Source organism: Neophocaena asiaeorientalis, unplaced genomic scaffold (assembly GCF_003031525.2).
Source record: "Neophocaena asiaeorientalis asiaeorientalis breed wild unplaced genomic scaffold, Neophocaena_asiaeorientalis_V1.1 scaffold143, whole genome shotgun sequence".
Classification (NCBI taxonomy): domain Eukaryota; kingdom Metazoa; phylum Chordata; class Mammalia; order Artiodactyla; family Phocoenidae; genus Neophocaena; species Neophocaena asiaeorientalis.
In genome coordinates this window covers 4,791,166-4,803,305 of record NW_020175536.1, presented here as the reverse complement: position 1 = coordinate 4,803,305, position 12,140 = coordinate 4,791,166, and positions in this window count along the sequence as shown.

Sequence of the window (12,140 nt, the reverse complement as noted above, 5' to 3'; positions counted from 1 at the left end):
TGACCTCAGTTGTTTTCAGCCTGAAATAATCCACATACCAAAGAGACATTTTGGGGTGGCAAGTTTTGCTCCCCGGCAAGAGATTAAGGTAAAACTTAGAATGGACTTCAAGGCCCTGTACCATCCATCACTCACACCTACCTATGGAACCACAACCTGCATTAACAGCCCCTTACTTGCTGCACGTTACCTTCCCTCAATCCATCATGCTCCCTGGTCCCCTCCCTCCAAAGGCTCTCTGCACCCATCCTAATTCTCTCTGATAGGCTTTAGTGTCTCTCTTGTACTCTTGTCAAGGTTGCAATTTTTGTTATGTGTAATTACAGGATTGTCCATCTCCCCATGTCAACTGTAAGCTTCACTAAGGCAGGATTTACTTTTCCTCCCCCAGATTTATTGAGATACACTTGACACACAATATTGTGTAAATTGAAGGTGTACAATGTGTTGATTGGATACACTTACATTTTGCAAAATGATTAGCATCATAGTGTTAGCTAACACCTCCTCACGTCACATAATTACCATTTTTTTGTGATGAGAACATTTAAGATCTACTCTCTCAGCAACTTTCAAGTATATAACACATCATTAATAACTATAATCACTATGCTGTATATCAGATCAGATCCCTAGAAGGGAACATATTTTTTTGTTCACTGTTGCATACTCAGTGCCTAGCCCATAGTAGGTGCTCAGAAAGCATTGCGAGAAAACAGATAAATGAATAAATGAGCAAATCATAAAAAGGAGATAGTTCTAAAATGTGCTGCACCATTTCCTATTATTTTTGAAGTACAATATGTGCATCTAACTGGAGTCTGTCTTTTTAATACTTTCCTTATAAAACAGAATTTATTGACCAAGTTTTGTTATTTTTTTAAACTTTTATTCCATGTTAACACATAAGTATTATATGTTTCATCAAAAAGGAAAAGAATAAAATAGAATATTAAAAATGTAAAACCCAGTCAAATCTAGTACTCAAAGATTATTAGTAGTATTTTGATATATGTTTTTCTACTTTCTATGTGTTTTTAAGCAAAACTAGAGATATACCAGTAACTTTTCTGTAACTTTTTTTGTTTTTTCCGCTTAATTTATCAGGAAAATCTTTCCATATCAACAAAGAGTTTCTATATCATATTTAGTGACTACTTTGTATTATTTTACCTGGCTAGGTCGTAACTGGTTTTTAGAATATCAGAATATTTTTATTTTGCAACAAAAAATTCTCTGCTAACAATCTTTTTTTTTTGGTGGTATGCGGGCCTCTCACTGTTGTGGCCTCTCCCGTTGCGGAGCACAGGCTCCGGACGCGCAGGCTCAGTGGCCATGGCTCATGGGCCCAGCCACTCTGCGGCATGTGGGATCTTCCCGGACCAGGGCATGATCCCGTGTCCCCTGCATCGGCAGGTGGACTCTCAACCACTGTGCCACCAGGGAAGCCCTGCTAACAATCTTTGAAGTTAAATTCTTATGTTACAATTTTGTTAAATCCATATTTGTTAAGTGGAGCACAGGCTGCTGGATGGTGAACTGAGGTTCAACAAAAGACCACAAGAGAACTTGAAACCAAGAAGATTATTACTCACACATCCTGGAGGAAGTACAGGGCACACCTAAAGGGTCACACAGGGAAATCAAGGCAGGGTGAAGGCAAAGAGAGAGGCAGGACCTGGGGCACCTGCTTTTACGGGGATCCATGGATGAAGTGCCTCGGGGTTCTCAAACTAAGGCAGGATTCACCAATTCAAATCAAAAAGAAAGGAGTTTGGCTTAGCTCCACAGGAGGTCTTACCTAAGGGGGCTCCAGGGCAAGGCCCTGGGAGGTGGGGAAGACTGTAGATCACAGGGACTTACATTTGCCTGTGGCTCTCTGGGCTGTGATTTAGGGTACAAGCTTGCAAAAAGGGGCTAGTGTCATTTTAAGGCCCCCACTGGCCACTTGGCCAAACAAAAGGGTTGCCGAGGCAGCAATGCCATGACATAGCTTAGCGAAACTCCTGACACATTATGAGCACACGATGGTTTAGGGAACAAAGTCTTATATTTAGAAACACTGGGCCAAAGTGTGTACACATTTTAAAGCTTTTTCCATCCACTGTCAAAGTGTCCATTAGAAAGTTTGTACCAGTTCACAACTCTGCCCAAGACAGCTGAGAGCTCCTGCTTCTTTGCCCCTTTGGCAACACTGGCTGTCATTTGGTTTTTAAAGCTTTGCCAATTTGACAGATACAAAGATATGGCTTTCAGGGTTAATTTGCATTTCTTTGATTACCTGTGGCAAACATCTCTTCCTTCGTTTATCAGCCATTTGCGATTCTTCTTTTGTGAATTAAATTGATTCTGTTCTTGATGATACAAGGCTGCGGTTCAGAATGTGGAATATTTTCTGGTGAGGTCTCTGACGGTGGAGGGGATGTGCGGGTTTCTGTCTTCATCATTCTCAGTGGTTTAGCCACTGCTTTCAGACCTGCTGCTGCATCTCCTTATTCTCATCTCTCTTAATCTGGCATCAGGGATCACTTCCAGCTCCTGTCTTTACACATCTCTAGCTTACCTGTACTTACCTTCTTCACGTCTTACTTCTAATCTTCTCTGGGCTCAAATAAATAAATAGACATATTTGAAAAAAAATAGAAAAATAATCAAACTGGCTAGAACTTAACCAAATAAAATGTTAAATTAACTGGGAAATTCTCTCTGGACACTCATTTAGCTGCTCAGAGGATGCTGTGTTCTGCTTCTGGGTGTTGACTGTGCTACAGAGAATGGATATGCCCAGGTAAATTCATCTGAATGACTAACAGTCTTCTTCATTGGCACTGTATTTATTTTTGTCTTTTCAGTGCGAACTATCTGAGCTCTTGAGCACCACAAGACTCTGGGAAGGTTTGAGTCCACAGTTACTGGGACGAAGGCCCAATAAAAGCCAAGAAGTCCTGGGAATCTCCCAACAGCTTGTCCACAAGAACCATCTGGCCAAAACAGGGGAAGTGAAAATAACTCCTCTCTGCCTTCACCATGGGCCCAGATTCGCAAAGATGAAAAAAAAATTCTTCTAAGGAGGATTTACCAGTAAATTTAGTCCCTGACTTTCAGACACCTTCCGTTCATAAATAGGCCAAAACAGATTATTCCAAGAGCTTCCGAAAAAGAAAGTCAGATAAACTGTGACAAATTTGAAAAGGAGTCAAAATAATTAATAGAAACGGTTTCATTGCTGTCTTGTTTCTCTTCCTAATTAATATTTATGCAGGCACGTTCCAGAGACAAGAATACACCGCTGCAATATTGTTGGCTACAGCTGTTTTTGCAGTAGGACTTCATTGAGCAGCCTGAAATTGACAGATTAATACCCTGGTAATTAAATTTCGTAAAGAAGAGGAATTATATCTCTCTTCCTAAAAAATAAACAAAATGATTACGGTAACGATATAGGTAGAGAACTACCAAAGATCTTAAAATGGCAAACGGAGTTTCGGGAATCAAAAGTGTGTTAAGTTTTTCTCTTCAAAGAGCTGTCACAGGGTGAAGAATTACCAGACTGTGAGGTCTCGTTCCTAGGGGAAGGGGCAGGTGTCTGTGGAAAGCCAAAGCCTTTGCAAAAGGAAGAAGGGTTTGTATTGGTAGTAAATGAGGGATGTCTTTAGAATGACTTTGTTGTGACAGCTCTACACTGATAAATCACAACCAGTGCAGCCTCTAATCCGGAAGTTTCATTCATACAAACCAACGAGTGCTGTGAGCTTGTCCCTGGAACAGGGCAGTTTGAAAACAGTGGCCAGGAATCCAGGAGAGTGGGGAGTTGCCTCCTAGAGTGCAGTACCCCTAATTACACCACACTTAAGCTGCCCCTGAGCTCTTCAACACCACCTCCCGCCACCCACATGGTGATCTCTGGTTGTGGTTTATACAGTGAGGGTCCTAGAGTCACCCTCGCCCTTCCCCAAGCCAATCACCTTCCCAGCTTTTCCTTGGCAGGCTAGATTTGACCAAATTCCAGCATTTTTGTTATTTAGCATTTGTATAAAACATACTACCTTCCGAGGGCTTTGCAATCATTGATTAGCTATTAGCCAGCTTGTGATGGATGAGTGAGCAGTTCCTAAATTACACGCTGCACCAAACGAAGCATATGTCCTTCCCAGTCCCTCACTCCTCCCGCCCTCCCCTCTCCATCTCTTTCCCTCTCCGTCTCTCTTTGTCTGTCTCTCTCTGTCTCTGTCTCTCCCTTCCTCCCCAAGGAGGGATTGATTACGTCCACATTAACCAATCCAGGCAGGACAGGATCTCGCTCCTGTGAGCAAGGTCTCCATCCCAGCGAAGCTGGGGCTCCCAGAGCTCTGACCACCTCCCTTCAGCTGCCCCCTGACACTGCACAGTCGAGTCCCTTTTCATCACTCGTCTGTCACTCACACGAAATCAGTAAATCATTTCTCTTGTCGGAACTTTCAGCTTGGCCTCCCCTGCCCTCCTAGACTCTGATAGCTGGGAACAAATAATGCTCTAACCACCTGTTTATTAATAAAACATTTGCCTCTCCTAACTCAAGCATTCAGTAATTGGAAGTGACATTGCTGTTCTGTTCACAGTTATTTTCCAGTACCGCTGAGAAATGCATGTATTTATCTCTGTTTGGGGAAGCCCACATCTACACCCTCAGTTTTTCGTTAAAGGCACACCGTCTCCCCTTTATAGTTTGCTTTCCTTGCTCAGCTGCCTGTTTGGGTTCGTGTAACGTCTATAGGTACCTGTCTCTAGGGAGACTAGAGGCAAGCCAAAGAGAGATGCTGGGCATTTTGAAAGCCTGCCAAAGGCACTGTGCCATCTTTCACTCCCTGTTTAAACAGCATTCTTTAACCGCATAAAGGTGCCAAAACCTAGTCAAGGTATTATTTTGTTATGTACCCTGATGATCCATGATCTAATTTCACACTTTGTCTAAAAATTGGTTTAGTACCGATCGCAGTTTCTTGTACCACTACCCTGGGAGCTTACTGGCTCCAAGCCCATCCTCAAGTCTCAGCATTCAGACTGGTCTTCGCAATGCATCAGCTAGCCCACCTTTGTTCAGTCATCACCTCCAGGGTTCCCATTCTGCCCCCCTGTCCAGTGAAGCTTAACACCAGAAACAATTATTTTTCACCAAATTGTCAGACTTCAATTTTCCTCCTCTCATGCTAGATGTGTTTAATTCAGAGAAGCATTCCTGCAGTATTCCCACTGACTCCAATTAATGTGCATCCGTAAGGGGCTTATTTTCTGGCATCCTGACTAATTGCATACACCCAGTCTCCAGTCGAACCAGGTTTAAAAAAAAAAAAAAAACTTATAAGGAAAACTTCATCAATTCTTTCTTTTGAATTTTTTTAGCTTACTTGAAATTTCTGAATATTCTTTTCCCAGAAGGATCCCAGACCAAAGGGATCACCTTTAAAGCAGAGATCAGTTGCATTCATAATATTCCCAATAATACATGCATTAGCAATGCTGTCATCTAATTACCCAGGGTTCTGCAGCAAAAGCACATCGTATTGCTTCAACTGCACACCGAGTAAGCATCTCTGCTCCTCTGGGAAAACTGATTAACCTTTATCCTCCAATTTAAGAGTCTAGAATGATGTTACAAACAATTACCCCTTGAATCAACCATTATTAGTCCATTTGTGTGCAGGGAAACAACCCCACCAAATTCTGGTATGTTAGTATATTTATTCATTTGCTCAAAAATATTTATTGAGTGTTCACCATTTGTCAGGAATAAGTTAGATGCTGGAAATGTCACGAAATTTATGAACAAAGGCTAGTCTGGAACAATAGGTTTATGAAAATAGAATCAAAAGGAGGGGTGCTAGGCAGAATAATGTCCCCCAGATGTTTACATCCTAATCTCAGGAACTTGTTAATTTGATATATTACATGGCAAAGTGACTTGCAGATGTGGTTAAGACGCTTGAGATGCAGAGATTCTCCTAGGCCCAATCCTCTTAGATAGGTCCCTAAAATCTAAGAACCTTTCCCAGCTGTGGAGAGAAAGAGATGTGATAATGGAAGCAGAGTCAGTGAGATTCCATGTTGCTAGCTCTGAAGATGGAAAAAGAGGGCCACAAGTCAAGGAATGCATGTGGGTTCTAGAAGCTGGAAAAGGCAAGGAAACCAATTCACCCAAAGAGCATCCAGAAAGAAAAGAAGCTCTTATGGGTACCTTGATTTTAGCCCAGTGGGGACCATGTTGGATTTCTGACCTATAGTACTATAAGGTAGTAAATTTTGTTCTTTTAAGCTACTAAGTTTATGTAATTGGTTATAGCAGCTCTAGAAACTAATACAGGAACTTGTATTCAAATACAACTGTGCCACTCATTAGCCATGTGATTTGAGCCCATTGCTTAACCTTCTCAGTGTCTCAGTTTCTTTATCTGTAAACTGAAGGTAATAATGCCTACTTTATAGGTTAGTGCTGAAAAAAACTGTAAGACAAAGCTGGTGAAGCCTCTGGCATTATGCCAGAAGGCAATAGGTATTCAGTGAATAGTTGCGGACCATACCGTTGACACAAAACTCTGAAAGTCATGTCTACCAAACTATCCAAGGCTTAACATCACATCCTGCTAAGTAGACTAAGAACCCACCAGGTCCAAGGAAGCAGCAGAGATGTGGAGATACTACACAGATGGGAGAAGAGGACCCAACCATGAGTATAATACTTCAACATCCTGCCTGATTAAATCCTGTTGTAGCTTTCCTCATTTTACAGAAGGTCCTGGGGTGTTCTGTTGCCTGCGCCAGGACCACTACTATGAATCAGAGCTTACGGTTCACGTTCAGCTGCATCCCTGAGCACTTCAAGTGTGTGTCTAGCTACACTGTGGTTGACGGTTTCTCTCCATTCACATTAATTCTGACGAACCACAGAGAGACAATTGAGGAAGCATCCCAAACAGAGAATCCCACAGTAAAGAAAGAGCTCTGGATCTCTCAATAACGAGTGAGGATCTCCCAACATCTGTGATCTGCTCACATAGCTAGAGAGAGATCTGGTGACATCAAAGTTTCCACATGCCTCTCGACTATAGGCTTCCAAACGAGAGAGATTTTGAGCAGGCAGAGATCTTAAAGGTCACTGGGCTTAACCTCCCATGAAAAAGGAGGGAAGTTCATTGTTGATCAGAGGAGACTACTGAGTCTCTAAAGGGGGCAAGAGGGTGGTAAAGTTTATCAGGGCCTTCTCTATGTGTAATTTGAAGATTAATAGCTTAAACCTCAGAAAGTTCAAAACTTCTTGAGTTGCTCCGAATGGTATTACTTATAAAGAATAAGAAGTAGGACATTTAAACAGAAGAAACATTAGAGATCATGCAGAAAAGATCCCTGAATTGTTAAGAGGATCAGACAAGATGACATTTAAGATAACTTCCAAAGCTAAAATGTTATGGTATCCTTAATATTCTTCAGCCTTTTGAGGTTCTGTACCTAGAAGAGAGCCAATAAAATCAGAGGTTTAACTTAGTGAGATATTTTCTTAAGGAACAATGTGGAACTTTAGGTAGTCTTTGTAATTGTCTGTTGGTTTAATGTTAAATCCTAAAAGTAAAAGGTGGCTAACTTCCCAATGCTTTAGCGCATACAAGAATGCTAACACAAATGTTTATTTCAAGCTCTGTTGGAAAGAAAGGAAAATAATCCATATAAAGCGGTACATCCTTGCTGGAGAAGTACCATCACAGAGACAAGAAGATAAGCTGATTAAAAGGTAATGAGCAGGGACTTCCGTGGTGGTACAGTGGTTGAGAGTCTGCTTGCCAACGCAGGGAACACGGGTTCGTGCCCCGGGTCCGCGAGGATCCCACATGCCGCGGAGCGGCTGGGCCCGTGAGCCATGGCCGCTGATCCTGCGCGTCTGGAATCTGTGCTCCACAACGGAAGAGGCCACAGCAGTGAGAGGCCCGCTTACCGCAAAAAAAAAAAAAAAAAAGAGATAATGAACAATTTTTGCTTTTTTAAAGTGATAGTAATTATGCAGCTCAAATGCTTCAAGTCTGTACCTTCTCTTTATATCAAATATCTTTATAAACTGTGTTCTATGACCTTCACCAAAGAGCTGCTCTGAAATCTCCTCCCCCAACATGGCCACATGTTCCTCGTGTAGAGATAAAAGTCCTGTCATTCCATTCCTTCAGTCTCTTCTTCCCACTGCAACCCGTTTTTTTTTCAATTTCCCAATCTGGAAAATATTTATGTTTCTTAGTGGCAAGGATTACAAATCTTTATGATCTTGCTTAAAATACTCCACTTCCAAGATTAACATACAATATATTAACTATATTTTCATAACTGAATCCGAATAATTTAATTTTTTCTGAATTCTTACTATAAATGTTAAAATGTTAATTCAAAACAGTCTATGAATAAATTCTATTTAGTCAATGTATAATTCAAGTTCCAAAAATAAGAGCTTCCACTGCCTTCTTTGCTGGTAATTAGACCCTTGTATATTCACAGTTTTGTCAGTGATTTCCAGGGCACCATCTCCAGAAAAATGTCTCTGTGGGGTTTCAACCCAGTTCTTCCCCTCCTGATGGACCACCGTTGATTGCTTTTGCTGCCAGCAACCTCTGAGAGCTCACTGCTTCAATGTACACAGCTATCCTTGCTGGTTACCATAGCTGCAATCACCACTCTAGACACAGGAGAGCCAATATAGCTATTACTTTCTTATATTGTTCCAAGTAGAGAACATGCCCTTCTTTTCAATCTCTCACAAAATAAGAAAGATTCCATTACTCTTGATGAAGGTTAATAGATGGTCCAGGGGATGATGGAAGGGCAACAAGCAAGATACAGAATGATTTACAATAAACTGTAGGAGCCCAGACAACTCCCAATGTTCTTTAAAGGCCATCTCCCTGAGCCATCTTGGCTGCTTCCCTGGAACCAAGTGCAGTTTCCCATCCCCATTGCCAGAAAGGCTCAGGTCATCTCTATGGCTCTGTACCTACACCAAACTGTCTCTCAGACCCAGGGAAATGAAAAAAAGCTTTTCTCTCATTTCATCACAAAACCTGTCTTTTATGTACTTATTTCCCACACTAAAATTCACTTCCTTCTAGAATGATTTACACAGTTTAGTCCCTTGGAACCCCAAAGACAGTTACACAATAATCTCAAATCTGTACACTTACCAAGGTATTTGATATTATGCTCTAAATAACAAAGCCTAATTGGAGCCAGACAGGGAGGTGCCCTAATATCAATCCAGGTTTTTTCATTTTTTCATCACTGATTCAAAAACTTTGGGCCTCTGATGTCATACATATCACACAGGGGCATCTTGATACATGAGTAAAATTCTAGATATGACATGAATTATCCCAAATGTGTGACCAAAATCATGGTAGGCTTCACAGTTTGCAATCAATGAAGTATTCCATTTAATAATATTAAGAGAAATGCCAAATGGTTTAAATTATTCTACTTATACAATTTCAGTCACATATAGGTTTGCATGCTAAAACTTTAAGGTAAAATTCAGATTCAGAAATTGCATGGATTTTTAGACCAACACAAATGACCAGAGTACAAGATATACTTTTTTGGTCATAAGATTGAACATGTTGGCTTCTAAAATCCAGGAGATCTTTCAAGTCATTATTCAGTAGCATAGATCAGAGGCAGAAGGGAGAAGTGGAAAGGCAGTTAACATTTGATGGCAGTCAAGGGTGAACATTTTTACATAGGCTACCTCATTTAATCATGACAAACACCCTAAAAAGTAGGTTATGTTATTCCCATTTAATGAGCAATAAAGATGAGATTCATAAAAAATAGGCAATTTGAGTGATGGCATGCAGCTAGGAAGTAGAAACGTTGGGATTTTTATTCAGTTTCTCTCTGGCTACAGGGCCTGTGGTTTATCTTTAAAAACAGCTTAACAAAAACCTAGTAAGATGTGAGCTTCGAATGAGATCTACTGCAGAGAGTAAAGAATTTAGACTTTTGCAAAACAAACCATTTTTGTTTTCCTTTGAGAAATGTCCATTGCCAAGTTAGCCAGAAAACCTTTGCTCCCAGTCACTTGGTCAATATGGGATAGCCCGCTGACTCCAACTATCTGAAGGGTGGTGTGGACTCCCTCAAGACAAGATGAATTAATTAAACAAAAAAAAAGCATTTAATTGTTTGATAAATCAACTCTGGTGAAATGAGAATCTATTACCTCCAGGCTTTCTGAAGTTAAGTGACTAGTATTTATAAAGAATTACAAATACGATACACTTGCTAAGAGCTCCTATGTTGGCCCATAAATGCTGCAAGGTACATTATCTACGTGGGACATATGAATGATATTTATGATTTGAATGTTACTAGTGAGGAATCTGTGGTTTAGAGGGGCTACAGAGCTTGCAAGCAATGGAGCCAAGAATCAAATCCAGGTTTATCTGGTTCCACGTTAGGTGCACTTTCCACTGTTTCTTACAGTATCAGAAATTTCAGCACCATTTAAAACTTGATATGACTGTGAACAGGAGCTGTGTAAATGTGTATCTGAGAGAAGAATTTAGTTCTGCAGCTGAATGGTCAGTGGGGCAGTGCTGAGTCAACGTACCATGAATAGATTTTTCCAGGAACATTTCAGGACACAAAGGTTTGCTGGTGTGTCAGTTGACAGAACCTAGGGTCATTTTTCTTCCAGGAATGGGGGAAAATACCAAAATGGGTAGTGTGCTAAGAAACCAGAGGCAAAAGAATTATATTAAAATGAAAATATTAAAATTAGTAACTCAAACTTCTGTGTTTTGATGCTCCTTTGCCAAGAGACTTATGGGGAACTATCTAAAGTATTACAACATGAAACCATAAACACTAAATTCAAAAAGAGCAAAATTCTCTATAACTTTTCAAAAGGGGAACAGACCATAAACAACAGCAACAACGCAAATAGATGTACTGTGTTATGAAAGTCATATTGAAAACCAACTTCATAGTTAAGAATTGCTTGATTTAACATTTTAAAATAAACAGACATTTTTCTTTTTTCGGGCATTGCTCCTCCAGATCTGACTTAAAGGCTTACATAGATGGATCCTTCAAATAACTTGTCAAAAGGAAGACCATTTTACAGTTGACTTAGAAATGGATTTAGATGTTTTAAAATGTCTTTAGTTATATCCTTGATCTAGTGGTTAATGATAGAATAGAGTATAAAAAGGAAGGAGAAATAAAGCAAAGTCTGTATGTGTATCCAATGCTTAACATTAAAGACAAATCAAAAGAAGAAATAAATATATATAATGAAGAAAAGAATTAAAGGGAAAGAGCAAGTGGGGATAAGGGAAGGATTATTTGATTCATACCGATTGGCAGTTTAAAAAGTTTAATACAACATTTCTCTTTTCTCTTTTATTTTTTTCCTTAACCTTTCACCATGAACAAAATAAAATCAATGTTCCTGTTACAGGTGACAACACAGACTGGCCATTTCCTGCTTGATCCTGAATTGTGTATGTGAAAATCTCTGTCACTTTGTGAAGATGCTTGTGTAATCTGGGAATAACAGGGAAAGAATCTGAATTTGGAAACAAAATTCTCATCAACTATGAAAAAATTGTCAGTCAGTCAGTCACAAATGTGTTTGACCTCTGATTATGTGCTGTAGACCCACATTTCTGAACTAATAATGAATTCTCTACCTTGCAACTCAAGGCTCCCATATAACAAAGTGGCATACACAGTGAATTTTAACAATGATTATGTATATTCCTATCATCAAAAATAGTACTCAGGGTCTTCCCTGGTGGCACATTGGTTGAGAGTCCGCCTGCCGATGCAGGGGACGCGGGTTCATGCCCCGGTCCAGGAAGATCCCACGTGCCGCAGAGCGGCTGGGCCTGTGAGCCATGGCCACTGGGCCTGCGCATCCGGAGCCTGTGCTCTGCGATGGGAGAGGCCACAACAGTGAGAGGCCCGCATACCGCAAAAAAAATTAATTAATTAAAAAAAAAATAGTACTCAGGGGCTTCCCTCATGGCACAGTGGTTAAGGATCCATCTGCCAATACAGGGGACACGGGTTCAAGCCCTGGTCCAGGAAGATCCCACATGCCACGGAGCAATGAAACCTGTGCACCACAACTA